The sequence below is a fragment of the Trichosurus vulpecula genome, chromosome 6 (assembly GCF_011100635.1).
Source record: "Trichosurus vulpecula isolate mTriVul1 chromosome 6, mTriVul1.pri, whole genome shotgun sequence".
NCBI lineage: Eukaryota > Metazoa > Chordata > Mammalia > Diprotodontia > Phalangeridae > Trichosurus > Trichosurus vulpecula.
The window spans coordinates 187,372,525-187,399,657 of NC_050578.1; the positions used below are offsets into that span (position 1 = coordinate 187,372,525).

At 39.2% G+C, this 27,133-nt stretch overlaps 1 pseudogene; it reads left to right on the top strand.

Moving 5' to 3' along the window:
* The first annotated feature begins 11,556 nt into the window (after positions 1-11,556).
* On the top strand, positions 11,557-12,329 carry LOC118854865 (annotated as a pseudogene).
* Positions 12,330-27,133: the final 14,804 nt, after the last annotated feature.

A 27,133-nucleotide genomic window follows, 5' to 3' on the forward strand; every position in this document is an offset into this window, starting at 1 on the left:
CTTGCATTAATATGTCAAGTTCACTTAACTTCTGATACATTAAATGGCTGTTCTTTGGGTCATTCAACTAGTTCCAAATCTACTTAAATATTTTTCTGTTTAGTCCACATCTCTCTATCTTGTCCACAAGAATAACCTGAAAAAACCTATCAGATTTCTCTCCTAAAAGTAAGCTCATTCAGGATGGAGACTTTGATTTTTGTCTTTATATTCCCAGCGCTAAGCACAATCCTTGCATATAAAGTTCATGTAATATATATTTGTTGATGACTGCTTTGCTACAATCTAGGTGAACCGCAAACTAGGTAAACATTATTCCCCTGATCTATCCCGTCTACTAACTGCCTCTTGGCTTCTCTGGCTTCCTTCAAGTCCTGGCTAAAATTCCACATTCTATGCAAATCCTTTCTTAATACCCCTCAATTCTAGTGTCTTCCATTTCAAAGTTATCCTGTACAAAGATTTGTTTTGTGCATAGTTGTTTGCATGTTTTCTTCCCCATTTGCCTGTGACTCCTTGAGAACAGGGGCATTTGCATTTCTTCAGGGCACATAGTAGGCACTTAGTAAATGTTTATTTACTGACTGACAGGCAAAAGGGAATGAGGTTAGTCTGGTATGATCTATTCTTTTCTTTTTTAATTAGATCTCCTATTTTTAGTCCACAACACTCAGCTTTACATGTTCCTGAGTTTCAAATTTTCTTCCCTTCCCTCCCCTCCTCCCTCCCCCCCAAGATGTCATGCAGTCTGATATAGATTCTACATAAACCTTCGAACCAAACCCACTCACACAACAGAGAAGTTACAAAGAAGATGCAGTCCATTTTGGCTCTTTGTGTGATTGTTTCCTATTTTAGATATTTAGATATTTATCACCTTTTCCTACTAGCTTAAAATTGCACCATTTTTCTTACTTCATCCCATTAAAACTAGCTTTTATCAATCATGGGTGACATGGGCACAGATAAAATTCATAGCTTCATATATATCTAGAGCTGGAAGGGAACTCAGAGGCAATCTTGCCTAACTCACTCATTTTACAGATGAGGAAACTAAGTCCTATTGATGGGGTACAGGCCCCAAACAGAGACCTTTTTTCCTAACCCAAAAAGGCCCATTTGTCTACAGGCCCTGGAAGAAACCCCTACCTTGAATTCTCCTTGAATCTTCCCTGCTTGATCTGGTCTTGGCCTGAGGCTATAGCCTTACATTATCATTAAGCCCAGATCTCTACCTGAGCCTTGATATCCATGCCTTCAGCTACTTCCCACCCTTAATCCCATTCTCTTGGTTCCTGGACTCTGACCTCATCTTGTCTTTCTTAGACTCCTCCTCAGGACCCTCCCTAAAGCCCTCCTCTAGTCACCCCAGACCACCCCTCAATCTCTCCCACAATCTTTTCTGTATTTAAATCTCATCTGGCTTCCAAAAAGGTGCTCAGATTCCTTAGGAGTCTAGCCTATGGCATGGCTTCTGGAGGATCTGGCCAACATAGCTCATCCCTAATAAACTTTGTCTTTCTTTCTTTGGCTAAGAAGGCTTGAGTTGAATTCTTTCGGCAGGACCCGGCGTGTCCGTATTTTGGGGATGGTTCCCTTACCTATCATCATTTTGCTTTAAACCTCTTCACCATTAAGGTAAATTCATCTGCTCAAATTCATACAACTACAAAGCATCAAAGGTTGGATTTGAACCTAGATCCTGTGATGCCAGAATCAATGCTTTTTCTAACTGAGCTACTGCAGTAGCAGAAGAAATGCTTTAATGGCTCATGGAAACACAACTTTAATTGACCTTCTGTATCTATGGATTTTGTTACACTCCAGTGACCAGTGGAACAACCTGGCATGTATTAATTAGTCACCAGATGGCTCTACATGAGCAAAGGTCCAAGGGAAAAATAGGAATCTAAGCAGCCACAGATAGCATGAGGCTGAAAATAGAGGCTGCCATTACAGACTCAAGAGTAATCTTCATTTGGGGGAAGCAAAGTGAGACTAAAAAAAATAAAGCAGGGGAGGAAATCAAATGTAGATTGGCTTCAGAATGGCTTCACAAATTCAGAAAATATGGGATTAAACTAAAGCCCTCCAAAAAACAGCTAAATAGTGGCTCACCATATTCCATCCCATCTAGAATTCTGTATTTCCATAAATGTGTGGATGTGTGTTTATATGGACATTGATGGGATGTGTACACTATATGTGTTCAATATGCATTATTCTTTACCACTTACAAATAAACAACTATTTGTATGACTTTTAGATAAGTAAAATGCCAAAATCTTTTTCTGTAAGTTTTCAGAATTGATACCAAGATATTTTTCCCCCATTACTTTGGAAACACCCACACAGTTTCTTTAAATGCAATGTTTTTCTGTTTTTTGGTTTTTTCACCTCTGGGTGTTGAGTCCCAATTAGTGTTCTCTGGAATGAGCATCAAGGTAAGTTCTGCTAAACTCCATGTTCTCTGAGTATTGGACTTTTTCCTACATCAACACACTGGGTGACATTAATTACTGGAGAGAAATTTCTCGGCAAAAGAAGTTCCCAGTACGATGGCATTAAACATCTGTGCATTTTGAAGAAGCAAGCTTCCAAAGAGAAAGTGACCTCTCTCCACCTGAGAGGTAGCACCATTTCAGGCCTGAATGTCTTTCCTAAATACGAGAGAAGGCATTGGAGGTTTCTCTCTGGGCATTGTGCAAGCACAAAAAACTTTAGATTTTTGGGTGTGTATTATGTTAGTGGAAAATGTGAGTAGGCCAATCATTTCCCAAGTGCATAGCCCAGCTCTAAAAATTAAGCAGTAGTGTCTTAATGGACAATGGCTCTGGTAGGCATAAGGAGGCAGCAGTGAAACACCAGTGGTGTCTTGTATGTGAAAAGAGGAGCAAAAGACATCATCTAATACACATTTATCTAATACATACTTTTCATTTCTTAATTTCTCACCCTACTGCTCTCTTGGACTTCTGGCTCTCTGGAAGCTCATCATTATGCAAGATGACATCATACCTCTTCAGCATACCCCGCCCCTAGACCTCTTTTCTTTCAATTGGAAAGGGTGAAGGGTAAGCATCTGAGAACTCCTCCCAGATCCTCCACTATTTGTTAATCCTGGATGTTCACCTCATTTCCCACACTGGCTATATTCATCATGCCTTTGCATCCTTATCCACATTTTAGCTTCTTTTTATATGTTATCTTCCCCCATTCAATTGTGAGCTCCTTGAGAGCAGCTTATCTTATGCTTTTTCTTTGTATCCTCAATATTTAGCACAGTACTAGATGTGGCAGGTAGTTAATAAATGTTTATTCACTCTGATGTGTGGCTAAAAAAGGAGGTGAGTTTGTCATACTAAGAGTGAGAAATACCAAGTGGACAAATTCAAGGGCTGTCGTTTTATCCATGAAATATTAAAGACCCAGACAAAATGCTCTAGTGTATTGAATAGATTTTCTATGGAGGATGTATAGAAGGTCATGGACAAGAGGATCATTAACTGAAGAAGTAGAGGGAATACCCATATGAATAAAATCACAGATTCATACAAATAGGTTATTCAATGATGAGTAAAATATTAGCCAGCAGATTGAAGTATGTCATAATCTCAATTTGCTATTAAGACCAATGAAAACCAGGGAGCTGGCCATTTTTGAGTCTGATGTTGTTTCACAAAGAAGAAGACTCTCACAAACATCTTAGTACATTTTAAAAAGGCACCAGTGAAAAAAAGGAAGAAAGAAATAGAGAATTATCTGTAGTCTCCTCCAGCCAGTAGGGTGCTTAGGAGAACTGCTGTAATTTCATAGAAACTGAAGTAGGCAAGCCAGGGTAGGCAGAAAATGGGGTACAAAGAAGATCAGTGGTAAAAGGACAGGGGTTCCAAGAGACATCCTGGACACATTGTTTCTCTAAGAGTAGTCTAAGAATGCATTAGGGGTTTTTTTTTGGCTCCCATATCACATCGTTGATTCACACTGAGCTTACAGATTACTTCGACCTCGAGATCTTCATTTAAACTGCTTTCTAGACCGCTTCTCCTACATGGTTATTTTATGCTTTTTCTCAATCCAAGGTAATCTCTATTATATTTCATCTTATTGGAATCAGACCAATGCTATAACCTTTCTGGATCCTGACTCTGACTCTGTCATACAATATGACAATTATCTTTCCTGTGTCACTTGAAAATATGCTTAGCGTGTCAATTTGAACTAAGCTCAGAGCACAGCTTTTCAGGGGCGGTGGTCACACATCATATCAGGAATCCAGCGGCAGGGGGTAAAGGGATTCAGGGAGAGATGAATTCAGGGGGTAAAGAGTAAAGCTTGGAGCCTTGTGTGTCTTAGGCAGAATCTCCCTCTTAAGTAGCTCCCAAGTCCCTTGAAGGAGGAGCCCGGTTTTGGCTACAATATTTAGGACCAAGCATAGGTATTACCATTGCCATTCAGGAGTACAAGTGAAACCTGAAACAAGAACCACCTCCACACCTCCCCAGTGTAGACACTGAGGCTGCTGAGATGAGCAATCCAAGGAAAGTACTGAGTATTCTGAAGAAATACCTCGAACTGAGAGACATACAAGAGGGTAAATCTCAAGGAAGAGTATGGCCCTATAACAAATCAAAGTAAAGGCCCGGTAGGGGGAAAAAAAACATCCTGTTCACAAGAATTACAAGAATGCCTGGAAGAAATTAAATGAGAGACATAAAATGGAATAAAAGAATGGCAAAGAGAACTGATACCTTAGAACAGATAGTGGAAATCTTCACCCAAGAACGTAATTCCATGAAAGTTAGAATAGACCAAATGGAAAACAGCTCAATGAGACAACAAGAAATAGTAAAAACAAAATGAAATGATTGAAAAACAGAAAAAAATGTGAGAAATGTAATCTAAAAAAGCAACCAACCTAGAAAACAGGTGAAAGAGAATCTAAGAATTATTGGAGTATGAAAATCAGTACCAGAAAAGCCTCAGTATCAGGAAATTGTGAATGAAAACTTCCCAGAGTTCGTAGAACCAAAGGTAAAGTGAAAATAGAAAAATGCACCAGTCACTTCCTGAAAGAAATCCCCAAATAAAAACTTGGAAAAGGATCATAACTAAAGTCCTGGGCTTCCAGGTCAAAGAAAAAATACTAAAAGCAGCCAAAAATAAAGAGTTTGAGGACCACAGTAAGGATTACATAAGACTTGGCAGCTGCCACAATAAAGAAAGGGAGTTGGAATATGATGTTGCAAAATGCAAAAGATAAAGGCTAAGAATAACCTATCTGGAAAACTACAGATAATTCTACCTGGGGAAAAATGAATCTTTAATGAAATAGAGAATTTTCAAGCATTCCTAATGAAAAAAGCCATAACTGAGTAGACATTATGAAATGGATATGAAAGAACTAAGAGAAATGAAGAGAGGCACACACATTTATTTAAATGGAAAGAAATATGTGGAGATGAATTATTTCTATGCTAATAGAAGGTTAAGGAACACATATTTTTTAAGAACTCTAGTAGTTTTTAGGGTCATAGGATATGCCAATCACTGTGGTTGATGCTGGATATTTAAAAAAGAAAAAAACCAATCCATGATCTCATTGAGCATTTTATTGGTGGAATCTCCTCACAGATAAATGTAAATATAAAATATGTAGTAAAATGTAAAGTGAGCAGCTAGGTGACACAGTGGATAGAGTGCTGGGCCTGAAGTCAAGGAGACTTATCTTCCTGAGTTCCATCTGGACTGAGACACTTCCTAGGTATATGACCCTGGGCAAGTCACTTAACTCCATTTGCTTCAGTTTCCTCATCTGTCAAATGAGCTGGAGAAGGAAATGGCAAACCTCTCTAATATCTTTGCCAAGGAAACCCCAAATGGGGCTGTGGAGAGTCAGACACAACTGAAAAATGACAACACCAACAAACGTATTTTTTGTTAGGAGATAGCACTGACAACTTAGGGGAATCGGGAAAGGCCTTCTGTAGAAGGTAGCACCTGAGCTACTCCTCAAATAAAATCTGCAGATTTAATAAGGTGGCTGTGATAAGGAGACTATTACAATTAGGAGGGGCAGCCTGTGCCTTTGCACAAGAGTGACAGGTGAGGTGCTGTGTATAGGGAATCACAAGCAGTTAAGTTTGACTAGAATCTACAATACCTGTGGGCAAGACAAATATCCTGTCAGTCTGGGAAGACAGGTTGGAGATATCAAGAGGACTAGAGGGGTCCCTAGCATATTGAGTGACCTCCTATAGAAGACTTTACAGGAAGACATAGAAAGGAGTTGCCTAGGGGCAGCTAGGTGGGGCTGCAGTGGATAGAGTCAGGAAGACCTGAGTTCAAATCTAGCTTCAGATACTTACTAGCTGTGTGACCCTGGGGGATTGCCTCCTCCAAAAAACAAAACAGAAAAGAAAGGAGTCACCTAAAATGAAAACACAATGATGGGTTATGACATGTATCTTTGGAGTGGAGGATCCACATTGATGATATCAGAGATCCCAAAGTTTGTATCATTAAACAGCCTAAATTTATCTTTCTCTATTTCTGATGGAAAATCAGTAGATTCATTTGTCTTATACCAAAGAATCAAGAACCTCAATTCAAATATGATATCTAATTTTATGTCTGAAAATCACTTTTCTCTGGGGTTTCTCATCACCATTTGTTTATCAGCTGCCCTACAACTGAAGCAGCTGGCCTTGCTTACAAGGGGAAAATTTTTTCTTGATGAAATGCAGTTGACTGCTTTTCCTCCCCAAAGTAACCTGTATCTGCTCTGCTTTGTAGATGGAAGTTCCAAGACAACCCCTTTTTGTAATAATAAAGCTATATTTGATAACAAGCAGGGCATCTATATGAAAAGGTGAAGGTGAATTAAAAGTATACCTATTAAGTCCCAGGGAAGACATAAGAAAAAAATATAGCAGTAAATGATACCTAGTATTTTTTTTGCCATAATATTAATATGTGTGTGTGTGTGTGTGTGTGTGTGTGTGTGTGTGTGTGGAACATCTCATGAGATGGTGATTCAGGATAGGAACTCACTAATTAGAGGAAACTGTGGGAATTCATTTTGGTATTTATTTTCTTATAAAATTATTTTCCCCTTAATATGTAATTTTTTTTAAAGTGTGCTACATTTGTCTGATTTTTGTACTTTCTTACATCTAATGTATTTTTCCCTGTGAGAATGTCTTCTTACTATGAAAATCTGAATCTTTGGGTAATTCTATATAATAACTATCCCTATTATGTTCTAGTATTTTTATACCTTAAAAAAAGTTTCCTTGGGAAAAAAATAGGATAAAGTTTAACTGTTATGGACACCTTCATACTTATTTGATTCTTCAGAAAGATTCCTAAAGTTGCTATAGAAGCCTAAGTAGCATTTTGGGATAGGTTTTTATATGAGCTAATTATCTGCTTTACTGTTAACTTAGTTTCCCTAGCTTTAGAGTGATCATAATTTGCATAGTATATTTTATCTTTAAATCTCAAAATATATTGCAAGAATCATGTCACATATTAGCAATTCCAGCACTCGGAGCTGTCCAGACATACGAGGTGCTGCCTAGAAAGGTAATAGTAGGTTTCCCATAGTTAGGACGACAATTTGTCATTTTAGAGAGACTTAGTAGAAAGCATTCCTGTTTGGAATAGGCGGTAACCTACTTGGCCTCTTAAGTCTCTTTCTACTCTGAGATTCTGTTATACCTTTAATCACCTGTGTAAGCTTCTAGTACATGGACTAAGTGCTTAATAATTACAAGTGCATGTTAATATTAATCTCCCTAAGAGATTAGGGTAGTAGGTTTTCCCCTTGCTATTTTAGAAATGTCCAGACTACATTAGTGACCCAGTGCTCAGTCAGACTTCACACTCAAAACTAGGATTTATCACTTGTACCACTGAATCTATGGATTTAGTCCCTTGGTGTTGTGGTCCTACTACTACAGTGGTGTCTCGCTCCTCGGGCTGATGGAAGAAAGAATTCTACCAGAAGTCCTCTGGGTAGCATTGTGCTGATGTGGATCATTTACAGAGAATAAATCCTATAGAAAAATTCAACTTGGGATGAGCAAGAGTAGCAGGAAACAAGTGATTGGAATTTAACTGCAAGGTGGTTTTGGTTATGACATGTAGAAAGGTAGAATTCAGTTTCTGTGGTATCTGCGCTGGCTTTTTCAAAGATCAAAATAGAGGCCTGTTGTGTGAGTTCCTATTGTTATCATAGAGGCTTATCTATATGGTGAGGAGCAAGACCTCTGGTTGTTACATTTTCAATCATCTTTTTTAAATTTCATTATCCCATTGACACATTCAGAAATTTGAATTGTAAAGGGATGATGAATTTCTCTACTAGGGATTGCTTTTTATAAGACTGTTCATTTTAGAAAGTCATTCATATTCCTGGGACAACTCACTTCCCCTCGCCCCATGAAAAGCATTGTTGGGACTGTATTTAATAAGTTGGCATCAGCTAAGCTCTACTGATCTGACTGCTTGTCAGTCATTTTCTTTGGCAGTCCTAGACATTAACTTGGTGATAGTAAGACTTCAGTTCAACAAGTATTTATCAAGTGTCTACTCTGTGCCAGACACAAAGCTAGGCATTGAATATACAGTCTCTGCCCTCATGGGGAAATCAGAAAAGGCCTCACATGTGTCAGAGGTGACACCTGAGCTGAATTTTGAAGGGACCTAGGGATTTTGGGAAGCAAGAAGGGAGAGCATTTAAGGGATGGCAGAGACCGTGTTCAAAGGCATGGAGATGGGAGATTGCCATATACTGGGAACATCAAGTAGTGAGGCAATATAGGAGAGGGATTAATTCAGTCACAACATCTGAACTCTGGTCTCAGTTCCACCTTTTATTAGCTGTGTGATGTTGGACGACATATTTAAGTTCTCTGATCCTTGGTCTCTTCATCTATACAATCTAAGAAACATATAACAAAATGGGAAGAAAGGCAAGAACAGAAATAATATGTCAGGCTTGTAATCAGGCAATCACTTTATAAACTAGTAAGCGCTATATAAATGAGAGCACTATAAAAATAATTTTTGGTGCTGAGATACTCCTACAATATATAGTCAATACAATACCAAACCATTTATTAAGCACCAAATTTGTGCAAGGCACTGAGCTAGGCCCTGGATATACAAAGATAAAGATGACATAATATCTGTCCCAAAGCAGTTAACATTCTCTTCCAAGGGTGGATGGAAAATGGAGGTTGATGAGGAATCAACTTTCAATAGCCAACATTTTCCCAAATCAAGACTTTCTAAATTGAGAGTTCCACTGCAAAATCTTAGAACCAATCTCTGGAGCTTTGAAATGCTCTGACTTTCTCACTGTGACCTTGTGTGGTGTGCCTAGATTTTCCATCAATGGTTAAGATAAATTTGGTTATAAAAACCATTTTTCTGTTTTGTTTAAACTAGGTCCCTTCCTTTGCTGTGATTCTGTGGTCATATGAGTAAATGCTACTTGAAGCCCTCATAGGGACCATAGATATGCAAACTGGAAGGATCTAGTCCAATCCTTTCTCACTTGTTATGAGTTAAATGACTTGCCCAGTATTACAGTAAGAGTCAAAATTTTCACCTAAGATTTTTAATTCAAAATCCAATGTTCATTGTTGACTCTTGATTTAGCTCCATGAAATCCAGTGTTTTGAGACATTTAGAAGATGAACATGAAAATACTTTTTAAAATGATGAGTTGGAAAAGCTCCATGTAATGCTTTCATTTTTGGCCTGGAAAGCTGGTTTTCCTTCTGTGCAATGCCTCTATCTTTCACATACCAAAATACTGCAGGAGGGCAGGAGGATTTAAGTCGTTTTTCCACTAGTGGGGATGATTCACAGTGCTTTCTTCCCTCTGTGAGCAAGGGCCCAGATTTGCAAAGTTGCCTGGCCCAGGGCTAAGTGTGCAGTCTGTGGGCCATTGAACTCAGTGTGATTAGCTGGCTGAACCTATGAACTTGGCCTCATTAGTATCCTGCTCTAACTGACAAAGCTAACCAGCTACTTCCTTCCCAGAAACAGAATCAAAACCACTCAGAGCTGAAAAGCATGAGGGAGATCATCTAGTCAATTCTTTCATTTTATACATTAAGGGATGATAGCTTGGGAAGGCGAGGAGACTTATCTATGTTTAGGGAGTGAAGGAAAGAGTCGATCAATCAATCAACATTTATTAAGCACCTACTATGCGGCAGTAGTGATTTTGAATGTAGTACTCTGTTTAGGCTACCACCCTGTGTGAATGAGAACAATTTGTTCCAAGGGCCATGAAGGTGGCTGAAGCAGATGCTGTGAGGTGATTAGAGCTTTGTCAGACGTCAAAGACACTGAGGTCATCTGCTGCATTCCAGGCCATAGCCAGTCATCCCAACTTTTGTCTTGCCACTGGACTTTGAGGACTCTGGAAGAGAGAGTGATCCTGATGACCTTGTGCAACTCTGCTCAAACCTAATTCATGTACAAATCAAGACCACCCCATGATGTCATTGATGCACTTTGAAAATGAAGGACAACAAACAATTACAACTACTATTACTACTCAGTTTAGGCATGTGTTTCTAACTAAGCCCTCTCTAGTCCAGCACTCTAGGAGTCAATGTGGAATCTGTTTCTCTGAACTCTAAAACTAGACAACAGACCAGGGCAACTACCCTTTCTGTCTTTGTCCCTGCATTCTGTGATTCCTTTCTGGCCACAGCTGTGTTGATGTTAGACTGAGGTTTGATATTTTGTCATAGTTCTATGGAATAAAAATAAAAGGTAGAATTCATAAGAAGATAATACTAAGGGAGAGGGCCCCTATATTGATGATGCTATGCTGACAATCCAGAATAGGATCTTTTGGGTACAAAAATTCTCATTCCTTACCTGGCGTACCTGACAGCTGGTTTGCTTAGCTGGAAGCAGTTGTCAAAGAGTAACACAGCCTATGAAGAATCCTGACATGGGGCCCTGTATAGAGCCCTGTCAATGCTTTGTGTCAAGTTAATGAAAAATGATTTTGAAATATTCATAGAATCTATATCTGTGAGCATTTTGGTGAAGAATTTCAGATTTGAATCTTTGAATGAGTCTCACATTAGGGTAACTCAGGATAAAACTAGAAAATTGTGTTTTGGTATCCCATATTCTGCTGAATAGCAGATACGTGAAATGCATCACACACAAAGAAGAAGGTTTATTTAGAGATATAAAATACAAACATAGTTCAATTCAGTTCAACAAATAATTGTTAAGCTCCTATCATCTCGCCAGTACTTAGCACAACATCTGGCAAATATTAAGTGCCTAGAAATGTCCATTTATTCATTCATTCACTGTGCTAAGTTCTAGAGATACAATAATCCATCACTTAATCAATCAATACTTATTAAATGCCTACCATGTGTCAGAAACCATGCTAGACTCTAGGAATACAAGTATAAAGAATGACTAATTTAGAATAAATTACAGAAAAGAATATTCTGTCATTGCTTTTAGTCAGATGGTGAGGCCTGGATGGAGGTGACTAGGAGCATGGCAGCAGCTGAGTAAAAAGGTAATTTGGTGTCTTAAATCTATGGAGATGATGATCTGTCTGACCTTGAAGGAAATAAAGACATTTATAAGGAAGAAACTAAAGAAAACAGCAGACAATTGGAATTTTCAGACATGGAATAGAGATATCTTTTGGAGGTGGTGGCCTCTTTCAGGAAGAGAGTCAGGAATATTTCTCCCGATGAGATGAAAATTCCCTTAGAGCCCTCTGGCACATGCTCAGATCATCTCCAAGATCTGGGTTCTAGAAACTGCATGAATGAAAAACAATGGAGAAAATAGATATGCACTATGTTATCCTGAGGAAGAAGGGGTTTTGTAATCCTGGTATCTATCAGAAGCTAATACAGTTCTGTTCAGTTGATGAGCTTGGCAACAGTTATCTTAAGGATATGTTTAACCCACATGGGTGATCTGATGACTCATACTATGTGGCACCAGCGAAAGGAGAGAAGATTGAAAGGGACCAATTGGAAAAGACCAAAAAAGAGCAAACAAAAATTTAGTTTATAACAAAAACCAAGAAGGGCACTACAACCAATGTTGCTGCTGTCAATGCCAACATAACCAGCACAACTGTTATAGATGCTGAAGAAATTGAAAGTAAGGGGTATTTTGCCATCCCATTCACCATGATAGCCCAGCCTACCATCTTCTACCATGGCTCTCCTAGCAGCAGCTGTCCCAGTGATGACTCACTTATATCTAGCTATCTAGCTAGAGCAACATATTTAAGTGTTGAAGAGGTGTAGGAAGTGACCTTAGCCAGGTATTTGATAACTTGGAGAGTCTTACCAAGGTCATAACAAGAGAGGTAGGGCTAGATTGGATTAGGAAAGGGATACAAAGGACATTGTTGATGGAGGACTCAAAAGTCTCACCAGTTCCTCAAGATGCCAGATTGATAGCAGAGACTGTTTTATTGGTGTCTTTGTATCCCTAGCACTTAGTATGATCCCAACAACTGCTTATGGATTGATTAGTTCTGCTTGTGACAAACAACTATACCTAGGCTATCCAGGTTAACCAAGACTTCTGACTGCTTAACTTTGACCCCATACCTTTTCTCTAAGTGTATGAAATTTTTAGTTTTAAAGCAGTTCAATAATCATTCATTGTAAAAGGCACTGTGCTCAGTGGTGGCATAAAGTGGAAAAAAAAATGCTAGTATGCATCAACAAAAAAGATTAGAGGCTAGTGGGAAGAGATAATAGATATACAACATGGGAGAATGTGATGAGAACAAAGCCAAAGTCTAGAGTGTTTTAGGAAAATATGAGGAAGGAGAAATGACTTTCATCTGTCTTTATGGAAGACATGGTATCTGGATTGGATCTTAACAGAAAGTTCAGCCATTAGGGATGAGGAAAGAGGACATTTCAGACCTGTGTAAATGCATGAGGCAGGAGAGTTCTGGTTGAGGAATGGCTGAACAGTTTAGCTCAAGTAAGCTTGCAAAGGTGGCTTGGAGCTCAACTGTAGAGGGCCCTAAATTCCAGGCTAAGGAATTTGGGAACCATCAAAGGTTTTATGTGGGAGATTGGCATGATCCCTTATTTCAGCAGCTGTGTGAAGCATGGGTCAGAGAGAGGAGCATCTGGACGGATCTCTTGTAGTGGAGGACCTACGGGTGTGTGGTGTGTGTGTGTGTGTGTGTGTGTGTGTGTGTGTGTGTGTGTATGATTGATATATACAGGATATGGTGGACCCAAGATTCCGTCCCAGTACTGCCTCACCTGATAAGAAGACATCATACCATCATCACTGCCTTTGTAAAAGGACTGTGGAATATATCTTTACTGGAAAGAAAATGAATAGAATAATGGCAGATGTGGGCCAGACCTACCAGAGATGGCAGCTAGGTATGAACATGGCTGGCATGAATAATTCCACAAATTAGGAATCAGGAAAATCTAGGTTTGAATTCTGTGTGATAAACTTAATAGCTGTGGGACCCTGGGTAAATGCCTAACTTGTCTCAGCTTCAGTTCTGTCATCTGTAAAATTGAGATAATAGCACCTACTTCACAGGGTCGTCGTCAAGAGGGACAAATGAGATAATCGGTGTCAAGTGCTTTACAGATTTTCAATCGAGATAAGTTGTAGTCATTATTATTATTGTTGAAGGTATGTAGATTCCCTGACAATCAAAAAGTGAGGGCAAAGGAATTGTGGGAAGGGTGGAGAATGTTGTGGAAGTGGAGCAAAAGTGGACTAAGTGATGATTTTCCTTTGAGATTCCTAAATCAAGTGAAAGGGAAGCAAGGAGGCTTGGAAAAGGGAAGAGACAGCAAAGCATCAGAGATGAAAGTCAAAATTCCTGCAGTAAAAGTTGTGTATACCCCCCAAAAATATCAAACTTGCAAAAAGTTAAGGAGGAGAAAGCAAAAACTGGAACCCAATGCTTAAGCCTAAGTAACCTTGAGATTTATTAATCTGATTCCATTGTTACCCTAGAAAGCACGCCCAAATGACAATCTTAGTGAGAGGACAGATCTTCAGATAAAACTATTTCCCCTTCCTTTGCTTTCATGAGGGAAGTTCAAGCCACAGTGTGCAGGCTGACAAAGCAATGAGCTCAATTAGAAGGCAGTCGAGACACTTGACAGGCCATTTCTAAAAGAAGAGACAATGTTTGAGCTCCGGTAGCTCCCATCAGCGTTGCATGGCAACCACAGACAAAGATGCTTCTAGGACCAGCAGTCAGTGTTTCTCACCTGCAAAAGTATAGAGTTCAGTGAAGGGCAGGCAGGGAACAAAGAAGCCCGAGCAAACCTTTGCTTCAGCTGCTTCAGCAGCGTTAGAAGTGCCAAGAGCCAAGCGGAACTGGGAACACTTAGAAGCTGGAAGGACTCAAGGCAGTCAAAACTCCTCCTGGAACTTGAGATCTAATCTCTGAACTAATCAGGCATTTAGAATTATTTTTAGTATTTGAGTACCGTTACTATTTAAAGGGCAAGCCAGTATAACATGGAGTAATGAACTCAGAGTTGGGAAGGCTCGGATTCAGATGCCACCCATGACACTTATTTGCTGTATAACCCTCTCCAAGCTTTGGAAAACTCTCCAAGCTTTTAAGCCATAGACTGGATGTAATGTACAAAAATTGTTTCCCACAGCAAGGAAAGTTGCTGCCTCCAATATCTATCTTGTCAGCCCTTATGTATGAAGTTCACCTATTTTCCTAGCCACCTGCCCATTCAACGGTTAATCCTCGCCTATTCCATCCCCTCCCCCACCTCTTTACCCTCAACCTTTCATTTGTGAAATTACTCATACCAGCCATGCTCATTTGTAACCTTATTTCAGACTCAGATCCTCTCTCTCTGGACTACTTTTCCACCTTTGGGAGAGGGAGGGGAACTGGAGTGGAGTCCCGCTCCCTCTCTCTCTCTCCCCTCCTTTCTGCCTCCTTTTATTCCTTTTCTTCCCCCATTGGAATGTAAGCCCCTTGAGGACAGGGACTGTTTCTTTTTGTTTCCATTTGATTCCCAGTGTTTAGCACAGTGCCTGACACATAGTAGGCATGTGCCTTATCTAATCTAAAACATAATTTTAAAATGTATAAACAAATTGAACACTGATAATAATAAAATATATTTATAAAGCACTTTAAGTTTTTACAAAGTGTTTTTCATATACTATTTCACTGGATCCTTAGAACATCCCTGTGGGAAAGTCATGAAAGGGAGAAGAGGACAAACATTTATAAAGCATGTGCCAGGCATTCTGCTGAGCACTTTACAAATATTATCTCATTTGATCCTTCGAACATGACAGGTATTATTACTTTCTCTTTTATGCATTTATTTATTCATTCATTCATTCGTTTCTTTACTTACCTATTTATTTGTTACACATGAGGAAACAGACTCAAAAGGATGAAGTGACTTGCCCATGACCAAATTACTGGAAGTGCTGAAAGTGGGATTCTAACAATCATTTCTTTACTTATTTCAAGTCTAGCAGTGTCCAGTCCAACAGATTAAGGAAGCAATCAAGCCTGAAAAGCCATGTCCTGAAAAGATAATAGACCTATAATTACTGTCAGAATAACAAATGGCTGCCTCAGTACCCCTTAGTAACAGGGAATTACCAAATAGGACCATAGAACCAGAGCTAGGAGGGACCTCGAAGGCCATCCAGTTTAACTCCCACATTTTACAAATGAGGAAACTGAGGCTCAGGGCAGTTTAATGACTTGTCCAAAGTTGCTCAGTTAAGTGCCAGTAAAGGAATCTGAACCCAGTTCTCCTTACTCCAGAGTCAGTACTTTTCCCATTGTACAGCATGCCTCCCTACTTCTCTCTTCTTCTTCTAACCATTCTCAGATGATCCATCTGTCTAACCTAATGGTACCTGTAGATTCACAACCTCATTGATCTTTGGAGGACAAGCAGGCCTTTTTTTTGCCCATCCAGATTTCTCACTTCTGGAAAGAATTTTGTTTTTATTTCTTAGTTCTCATCACTCAGTTATTTTTCTCTTTGTTTTCAGCATCACATTCTTCCACCTTTCAAACTCCTGACATAGGTCAGGATTGTCCTTTGCCTTTAGAGGTGGCAGGAGAAGCAGTGAATAGAGTACTAGGTCTGGGGTCAGGAAGATCTAAGTTTAAATCTGACCTCAGCCACTTACTAGGTATGAGATCCTGGACGAGTCCCTAAACCTGTCTGCCTCGGTTTCCTCAACAGTAAAACTGGGATAATAGCAGCTCCCTTCCAGATCTGTTGTGAGGATTCAATGAGGTAATTTTTGCAAAGCACTTGGCACAGTGTCTGGCACATAGTAGGCACTTAAATGCTTATTCTCTTCCCCTTTCCTTCTGCCTCTTGAGAGCTTTCTCCTTTGTTTATATACAAGGAATAGGGACCAGATCTGTGATTTTGCTGAAACAGTGAACTCCAGATAAGGAAACTCCTTCAGCACCATATTTGCAATTTAAGGAATATGATCTGCATGGACAATATGGTGTTAGAAGTTCCTCTTGAAAAGGAAGTGAGGAAGTGTAGTTCAGGGGATGCTTAATTATCCCTATTATACAACAGTAGTAGATTCAGTGAATATGGGTATGGAGTTGGGAAAGAGGATGGAAAGTGATGATGATGATGGGCTGGGTCAAGGGATCAGGGAGATCAAACCAATAGGGAGAAGGTAACGACAACCTTACAGTCCTTTGGCCTAGAGCAGTAGGAGGTTAGTGACTTTCCCAGGATCACGCAACCCATGTCTCAGAGTCAGGGCATGAGGTCTTTCCTGCTCTGAGGCCAGCTCTCTCTCCACTACACCAGGACTACTTCTGGAATAACACTTTTATATTAAAGTTTTTTTTTCTTTTTACTTTTCAGAACTACTCCATTCTCCCTGATAGCCTAGAAAAGGAAAAAAAAAACATTCTTTTCTCCCTTCTCCCTTCTATTCTGGGAGGGAGGCCTGCCTACACATAGATAACAATTATGTGACCATGTCTGAAAAGCAAACATCTAACACTCTATGCAGGTCACTGCGAAATTCTCCCTGATCTCCATTCTTGCTAGAAGACATCTCCCATCAACCTGTTAATTTACTGTCTGTGGTCCTAGACTAGCCTACAGGATAAAGCAAATGCAGATATTCATCTTCCCCTTTATACTGTTTTCAATCTAAAATAGCACTTTGTCAAAGTGAGTACTTTGAACTTGGACTGTGAAGCTTCTCTCCAACTGACTCTAGGCATTCCTGCTTTTCAATACCCATCCTGCGCTTTTTTTTCCCTGGAGATTGGAAAGTGAAAGATCCTTTAATACACTATCTGGACTAACCAGCTGGGTGTAAGGAAAATCTCCCTAAAAATGAGAGGTTCTCCAAAAGTGGCATGGGCTACCTCCAAAGGCAGTGGATTCTCTGCCACAAAATTTCCTCAAGCCAAGGCTGGATGACCAACTGCTCTTGTATGCTGGGGGACTGGAGTAGATGTTTTCTGAATTCTCTTCCAACTCTGAGCTCCTGAGAAGATGATGACTTTATCAGCCTCCATAACCCATCTCTACCCTGTTCTCAGCAATACCCCATTTTCAGGCCCTCAGCCCTAGGGTCATTCTCTCATGTTTCCTTCATCTCCAGCTCTTATAGTTCATCAGTAGTGATCACATAATAAATTCTTGTTGACTGGGTGAATGACTGACACAGCTACTAACCTTTCATTCTCCTTCTCAAGGGGTCCCCTATAATGCACTAAGATGATTATCACAAAGTACCAGTTCACATCTGGCCTCAGACGCTAGCTGTATCACCTTGGGCGAGCCACTTAGCCCTGTTTGCCTCAGTTTCCTCATCTGTAAAATGAACTGGAGAAGGAAATGGCAAACTACTTTGGCATCTTTCCCAAGAAAATCCCAAATGGGGTCATGAAGAGTTGGATACAACTGAAATGACTCAAGAACAAACAACACCAGTTTCAAATACACTCCCTACCTTACTCCAGTCTGGATATTTTAACCTCAGCTCTGTATACCATGTCTTGTTCTCTTCTCCTCATTGGTTTGATCTTCTTGGTCCCTTGATCCAGCCCATCATCATCATCATAACTTCCTATCCCTAGTGCTAACTTCGCATTCATTTTCCATGAATCTACTACTATTGTATAGTAGAAATAATTAAATATTCTTGAATGACACCTCTTAGCTCACTTTTCAAGAGGAATGTTTATTTTTTTTTCTAATTTATTTATTTACTTTAGTTTTCATTCATTTCCGCAGGATTTTGAGTTCCAAATTTTCTCTCCATCTCTCCACTCCCACTTCCCCATGACAGCATGCATTCTGATTATCCCTTCCTCCAATATACCCTCCCTTCTATCACATCCCCCCTCTCTTATCCCTTTCCCCTTCTATTTTCCTTTAGGGTAAACTAGATTTCTATACCCTGTTGCCCATGTATCTTATTTCCCAGTTGCATGTAAAAACAGTTTTTAACAGTCATTTTTAAAAAAAACTTTGAGTTCCAAATTCTCTCCCTTCCTCTCTCCCCACGTACCCTCATTGAGAGGGCAAGCAATTCGATATAGGTTGTATATGTATAGTCATGCAAAACACTCCCATAATAATCATGTTGTGAAAGACTAACTATATTTTCCCCCATCCTCTCTCACCCTCCCTGTTTATTCTATTCTCTCCTTTGACCCTGTCCCTACTCAAAAGTTTTTGCTTCTGATTTCCCCTTCCCCCAATCTGTCCTCCCTTCTATTACCACCCCCCCATCCCCTTTCCCCCTGTTTTCCTATAGGGTAAGAAAGATTTCCATACCCAATTGAGTGTGTATATTATTCCCTCCTTAAGCCAAATCCAATGAGAGTAAGGTTCATTCATTCCTTCTCACCTCCCCCCTTTTCCCCTCCGTTGTAAAAGCTTTTTCTTAACAAGAGGAACTTTTAATCTAACTAATCCAGGTTATATTTCCTAAATAACCCTGTGACAGGGACTTCTTTGGTGGCCAGGATGCTTCCCTAATTCTCTGCCAGGGAAGAAAGGATTTGATAAACTAATTCTCACTAAGGTATATGACCTTGTACTATCTCTCCCAAAAACCTTTGCATCTTTTTAAAGGGAATTGGGCAATACTTAACACAAAGTCATGGTTCTCAGTTTTCATTTATGATATGAAGGCTTTGGACTGGTGGCCTCTGGGGTCCTTTCCAGCTCCAGAGCTATGATTATAACTAGATAGCCTTTCACATCCTTTTGGTTCCATATCCCAATGATGCTATAGGGTGCCCTACATTTCTACAGCATGTCAAGGCTCCACAGTGATTTTCAGTTATATTAGAAGCTCATTATAGTACAGTTGCTCATTACACAGATTCAGAGAAACCACAGGTCAAAATGGAACCTTTGAAACAGGACTACTTACATTCAATAAAACCTGCTGAAAAATGACTTGTCTTAGGGCAGGTGCCTTTCCTGTCACCCAGCAGGAACCCTTAAAAAAAGAGTTTAATTTTCATTCATTACATACTTCTTAAGTCTCTCTCCCCTCTCCTATTTGACTGGAAAGAGTTCATTTACAACTGAGCAGCAATAATTTACATAAAATCATGATATTATTGTTTATGAACAGGACAAGAGAAGGTCAGCTTTTTGTACTTCTTTCTGAGAAATGTGAGAAGCAGGCTGAACAAAGTCAGATCCTGGAAAGGGAGGTAGTCTTAGGGAGTGGGAGGGGCTGCCTGCTGTGAACAGACTTAACTTATTCAGTGGCCTGAATAATTCCTCAATTATAATATCCCAGGGTTTGAATACCACCTGATTATTACTTGCATCTAATTGAGCACCAGCATCCTGGAGCAGCCCATAGTGAAAAAATATTCTAATAGCACAGCAGCATGGCCAGCCTGTGTGTTTTATACTCCGTGAAGCTGGTGAAGGTTTTTTTCTTTTTTAAATGCTTGTGCTTCATGTTCAGTTCTAGAGTTAAGTCATTATCCTAACAGCATTATCAAATATTTCAGCACCTCAGCCTCTTTTTCCTTCCCTCAGAGAACACTGGACCTGCACAGCAAGTAGAGCACTGTATGGTAGAAATTATAGTAGAAAGACCATGGACTTAAAGACTGGCCTTCAAATCATCGCTCTCACTTGCTAGCCACGTGGCAATGGATGACCTAAAGTCTCTTTGAGAGTAAGTCTCCATATCTGAAAAGTGGGTATAACAATATTTTCAATACCTAGCTTACTAGATTGGTATGAGAAAAGCTCCTTATAAAAGCTTAAAATGCTATGAAGATGTCAACTGTTTGTATAAACATTGGTTTATTCATTTTCAGATGGTAGCTTATGGTGTGGTCTTTCCTTAGAACCTTGCCTTCCCTGCCCCCATCCTAATTCTAGAGCTTCTGGATATCTAAGGGTTTAAATCATATAAGGTAGGAGTTCTTCACATTTCCGGTGTGTTGGTCCCCTGTGGAAGGTCTGATGAAGCCTCCTGACCCCTTCTAATAATAATGTTTTTAAATGTATAAAATAAAATACATAGGGTTGGAAACTAAATATATTGAAATGCAGTTAACAAAATATTATATTTTTTAAAAAGTTCATGGATCTGAGTTAAGAACCCTTGACCTAAGGGGATGTGTATTGGGTTTGGAGGCTCCCTGAGTAGGCATCTTAGAACCTATACTGGTCCAGAAGATTCTCTTATTGAAGGAGCCATTTTTAGACCTCTTTCAGTGTGACTTCCAATTCTTTCAGAAAAGCTGCAAGTAGATCCCTCATACTTTGGAATACTGAATTAGTACTTATACCCTATTTGTAAAGACCATAAACATCTAGATAGCCCTAGAATACCTCTGGTTTGGGTGGGTTATCCTCCATCTCTAAGTCTATAATCTCCTATCGACTTTCATGATGCAGGCGAAAGCCTGATGGAATACAAAAGCTTACTTCAATCCTTTCTATATTTCTTGTTAATTTTAAGAATAACGAGTAACATTGTCAAAATGGTGGTCCCCAGGATTGGCATTTCAACAATCAGAGATCAGGACCAATACTTAGGTGCTAGCTTGAGGTAATTGCCGATAAGCTACCTTGGCCCTTTGTTGACAAAATGAGATTTTCAAAGATGGCATCATTGGCATGGACCATTAGGCCTTCTCAGTGTAGTGGGAGGAATAACTTCAATCAAGTGGGTAGTAAATGTGAGTATCTCCAGGGTATCTCACAGGCATAAGGGAAGCAGACGAAATTCACAGGAGGTGTTGACAGGCTAAGATATTGCACAAAAATCTGCATTTGTATGATCTGATCTTTCAGCTCTCCTGGTGCTACTTTCCTGGTGCTATGATATACTGTAAAGGTTATTAGCATGCAGTTTTTGTCACTTCTCTCTGTTGTTCACTGGGTACTGTTTGAATGGAAATCATTTGCATAACTAAATTTCCCCTTTTTCTATGCCTTGCAGCCTGGCTTCTTGTTGGGAATTGCTGTGTAAGGTAAATTATCCTAATGAAGTCAATATGTATGAAAAATTAACAGATGTTTGTGAAAGTCTAAACCTATTTTGCATTGTTTAAAGTTGTGATTTAAGCTCATCTGTCTTCGAATGGCTCTAAATGATTCAGATAAATAACTAGTCATCCACAGAGTGTGTTACTAGGGGAATACTCTACCCAGAGAAAGTGTGCTATGCCAAATTATATTTTAATTTTTCAGGAATATAGATTATTTTTGTTATTTGAGTTTGAGTCATTTATGATTTATAAGCTAAGCTTTTCAGTGGTTTCTAGAATAGGTAGAGAATGAATATGCCAGAGAATATTTTTTTTGTAAGGTGCTGAGAAATTTGCACATTGTCAGACGAGATCCTCTGTCTTAGTGCTCACATATGAAGAAATATTTAATACCATTTTCCTGGGACTCAGTTTCCTCATTTCTAAAATTAGGTGGGAGTTAAATAGATGACCTCTAAGGTCCTTTCCAGTTCTAAATTTATGGTCCTAACTGAATTTAAATATCAAATTAGCTCTGATTTGAGTTAATAGAATAATGAAACAATGACCCAATTAACAGTGCTTATGAGAATTAGATAGTTTTTTTGAGACTAGGAGTTATTTTCTACTTAGAAAAATGTAAAGGTGGGGATTAATTGAGTCAATGCATCCTAAACTTACATTTGTGAGTTTATAGAGCCAATTAATGCACCTTTACAATGTGATTTGTTTACTCTACATGCCTCAAGTCAGAGAAAATTTGACAGCTTTATTAATTGACCTTATAAGAAATGGGGGGAGGAGTTTTGTTTCCACAGAGTTTAAGGTGGCTGTCTCCCCCTCCCCCACCCCAGCTTTAGCAGAAACCAGGCCTCAGGTTGGTCTGGTGAAAGTTTAGAGGCTTGTATGCATGATTAAACCAGCCATTTGAGGAGGGCATGACATAGGCAGTCAGGGGGTTGTATCTGGCTCATGAAGACCCTGGCGGGAGATTCAAGGTGAGGATTGGCATTCATCTGAGTCCTTTGTACTTTCTCCTGTACTCTGTTCAGGGGATGTACACATTTATTCAGGGGGAATAAATGTAAATTATAATTAAAACATTCCTGGCTTCCCAACGAGTATTGTTTATTCCTAGACAATGTAAGTATGTTTCTAACAACCTCTTTCAAAGAATGATGATTTTTCAGTTGGTTTTGAAACATTTTGGACTTGGGCAAAATCTATCTGGTCGTTGCATTTATTCATAGATGGACAGATATCTGAATGTGTGTGTATTTTGCATGAGTTAGATCCAAGCTCCAGGTGCTGTTACCAATATTATCTTAATAACCTTAATATTGGCAGCTAGGTGGTGCTGTGGATAGAGTGCTGGCGCCGGAGTCAGAAAGACCTGAATTCAAATGTGACCTCAGATCCCTCCTAGCTGTGTGACCCTGGGCAAGTCATTTATCATCTGCCTGTTTCAATTTCTTCAACTGCAAAAAGTGAACAATGATAGCAGCTATCTCCCATGAGCAAATGAGATAATATTTGCAAAGTGCAATAATATTTGCGCAGGGCCTGGCACATAGTAGGAACTTCATAAATGCTTATTACCTCCCCATCCAAGTCACAAGCATTATGTGTAATATGTTATTATAATATTATATATAATATAACTTATTCTAGTATATAATATACCATAGTATACATTATACACAATATCATTATATTGATATTATTAATAATTATGTATATGTATATATATATTAAATATGATGTGATGTAATAACAGGGCAGCTATGTGATGCAGTAGGTAAAGCACTGGGCTTAGAATCAGGAAGACTTTTTCCTGAGTTCAAATCCAGCCTCAGACACATACTAGTTGTGTGACTCTGGGCAAGTTACCTCACCCTGTTTTCCTGATCTGTAAAATGAACTGGAGAAGGAAATGGCAAACCACTTTAGTATCTCTGCCCAGAAAATCCCAAATGTAGTTACAAAGAGTAAGACACAACTGAAAACTGAACAACAACAAAGTGAATGAGGAGGCATAAATGGATTGATTGTGATTTAGATAGTAGATATCATCATACAAAAACCTTCCCATCTTCCAAACTTTTCTATGACTGCCAAGGATCCCAACATCTGTCCAATCACCCAGTTTTTTCCTTGGACTCCCTCTTCCTAATCCCACAGACATAATCAGTTGGCAGATCTTAGAGATTCTACCTCCGCATTTCTCACATTTACATCCTATATACCATCTATATAACACCCTACTTCAGGCCTTCATCACCCATACCCTAGATTTTTGCGATGTCCTCCTAATTGGTCTCCTTGCCTCTTCTCTCCCTACTCTGATGCATTCTCCATAATCTGCCAACATCATTTCCCAAAAGTACTGATCTAGTCGTGTCATACCCTGCTCATAAACTCCAATGGTTCCCTATTGACTTGGGGTTATTCAATATTATTTTATTTCAATCCTGCACTTTTAAATTTCTATTTTGCACAAGCTCATTAAGGTACATCATTGTTATCTATAATAATAAATAATAATAAAATAAATCCTTAATAATGCCAATAAACAATAAAGCATATACGTGTATATGCTTTATAGATAAATAAATATACATGTATTAGGGGGCATGCACTCAAGCATTTTTTTTAGAAATAGGGGTACACAATCAGAAAAGTTTAGAGACCACTGGTCTGGACAAGTCTCTGAAACTAGTTGTGGAATAATTGCTGATCTGCTCATCAGGGGCTACGTACAAAAATGAAATAATAGATATAGATCACATCCCCTCAACCTCCAAAGTGTGTGTGTGTGTGTGTGTGTGTGTGTGTATGTACGAAGTGGCAGAGCTGGGATTTGAACTCTCATCTTCTGACACTAAGACAAATCATCTCTCCATGAAAACACAAGGAGAGGAAGTTTGATATGATGCACATATCACTGGATTTGGAGTCAGGGGACCTGAGTTTGAATTCTAGCTCTGCTACATATTATCCCTGGTGTCCTTGAGCAAATTTTATCCCCTCTTGGAGACTCAGTTTCTTCACCTGTAAAAGGAGCATAATCACAACATTCACTCTTACCTATTTCATAGGATTGCTGTAAGAATCCAATTCAGAGGAGAGAATGTACGTAGGGAGGCGGTTTGGTGATACAGTGGCTAGTCAAGTCAAGAAGCTCTCATTAAGAACTTACTACATGTCAACCACTGTGCTGAACTAAAGGAGATAGATACACAGAAAGGCAGAAAACAGTTTTGTGTTCTCAAGGTTCTCACAGTCTCATGGAGGGGATAATGTTCAAATAATTAAGCGCAGACAAAATATACACAGGATAAGTTGGAGTTAATCAGTGGAAGGAAGCCACTGGCACTCAGGATGACTGGGAAAGGCTTCTCCTAGAACGTGGGAGACTCGAACTGAGGCTTAATGGAAGCCAGGGAAGCCAGGAGGCAGAGATGAGGAGGGAAGACATTCCAGGCATGTGGGACAGCCAGAGAAAAGGTAGTGAGCCAAGACAAGGAGTGTTCAAGGAACAGTTAGGCTGACTGTGCTGGAGTGTGTGGAAGGGAATAGTGTGTAAGAAGAATGGAAAGGTAGGAAGGCAGTGGTTATGAAAGGCTTTAAAAGTCAAACAGAGGATTTCACAGTTGATCCTGAGGGATATTAGGGAGCCCCTGAAGTGTACTGAATGGTGGAGGGAAGAGACTGACATTGTTAGACATGTGCTTTAGGAAGATCAATTTGACAGCTGAGTGAAAGATGGAATGGAGTGGGCAGAGAAGTTAAGCAGAGAGGCCAAACAGAATGAAAACATGTAGGACTTGGAGTCAGGAAGATATGAGTTCAAATGTGGCCGCAGATACTTAATAACAGAATGACCTCGCATTAGTCACTTAATCTATATGGAACTCAGTTTCCCAATCTATAAAATCAGGATAATAATAGCACCCATTTTATAGAGTTATTGTGAGGGTCAAATGAGATAGCACACATAAAGAACTTCGTAATCTTTAAAGCACTACATAAATGTTAACTTATTATATAAAGCATTTTGAAAACCTTAAAAGACTACACAGTCACCTATTCTATTTGGGCATGTATAAAGTTATATATGTGTATGCAAGAGGTAGTCTCTTGTTCAAAATACAAACCATAATTTTACCCTCAACACACCTGACTTGTATAAAACCTAAATGTGGCCAATAAACATTTTTCTTTTGCAATGCCTACTCTTAAAAAAAATCAAGGTGTCTTATTTTAGAAGTGCAGCCTATATTCAGGAATGGCCCATGTTTGTTACAGTGTGTTATACTATAAGTTGTCTTAAACATCAAATAACCGCAATGTGGCAGGTACTATTCAAAGACAGTCTTGTGGAATCTGGTGACACCCTAATGCAAGGTGATCCACATTACATGGTCAATATTATGTCACATGACACTCACTTTTCAGATGTAGGCACAACGTATTTGGATCACCCTGGCAACTGGAAATTCCACTAGTAAATTCAGTACATTCTTCTCTGTTAGATACATTGTCTAATATGGAGCTTATCATGGGTTCATTGATTTAGATTTCCTTTCCCCTAGAAGGAACTTAAGAGGCCATCAATCCAACCATCTTATTTTCCAGATAACAGGAGACAGGACCAGACCCTTCCACTCCATGGCATTATGCATTTCCAGAAGAAGAATCACCGACTCCACGTGCCCTCATTGGTCAATTCACTGTTATATGGAAATGAGGAAACTGAGATGGAGAGGGTAGCTTGCTCAGAGTCACATAGCTGGTGTCTGAGGCAGGATTTAACTCAGCTCTCCCTGCCTTCATGCCCAGTGATCTATCTGCTGGATTATATGGCTTAAAATAACAGTTAAATTTCATTTATTTTTTTTGTTTCTAAATTTAGTATTCTATTTTTCTCCAATTACATGTAAAAACAATTTTCAACATTTGTTTTTAAAACTGAGTTCCAGATTCATTTTCATTTTAAAAATGAAATTTTTACCTTTACTATGTTGTTGTTCTTCAGTGGTTTTCAGTCATGTCTGACTCTCTGTGACCTCCTTTTGGTTTTCTGAGAAGAGATACTGGAGTGGTTTGCCATTTCCTCCCCCAGCTCATTTTACAGATGAGGAAACTGAGGCAAACAGGAAGAAATGACTTGCCCAGGGTCACACAGCTAGGAAGTGTCTGAGGCTAGATATTAATTCAGGAAGATGAGTCTTCCTTACCCCAGGTCCAACACTCTATCCACTGTGCCATTTAACTGCCCATTGCTCTAAACAACTAAATTCTATTTTTTTTCCAGTAGCAATGGTGATATCTCTAGAAGTTATACCTTGAACCTCCTGAGAAACAACAGTTGGATAACTAGGAGATCCATGTTTAATCAAATCCCCCCCCAAAGAAGGCAATGTTTTCTAAGTCATCCAAGTTTCATTTTAGGAAAACATGCATTAAAGCTGATTCTTATGTAGTTAAAGTGGGGTATAAACCAAGAGCTAGGTCATACAATGATAAGGCCCTTACTTGGGTAAAATCCTTTCTAAAAAAGGAAGTTCCTTATTAATATTTCAAGCCATTCAT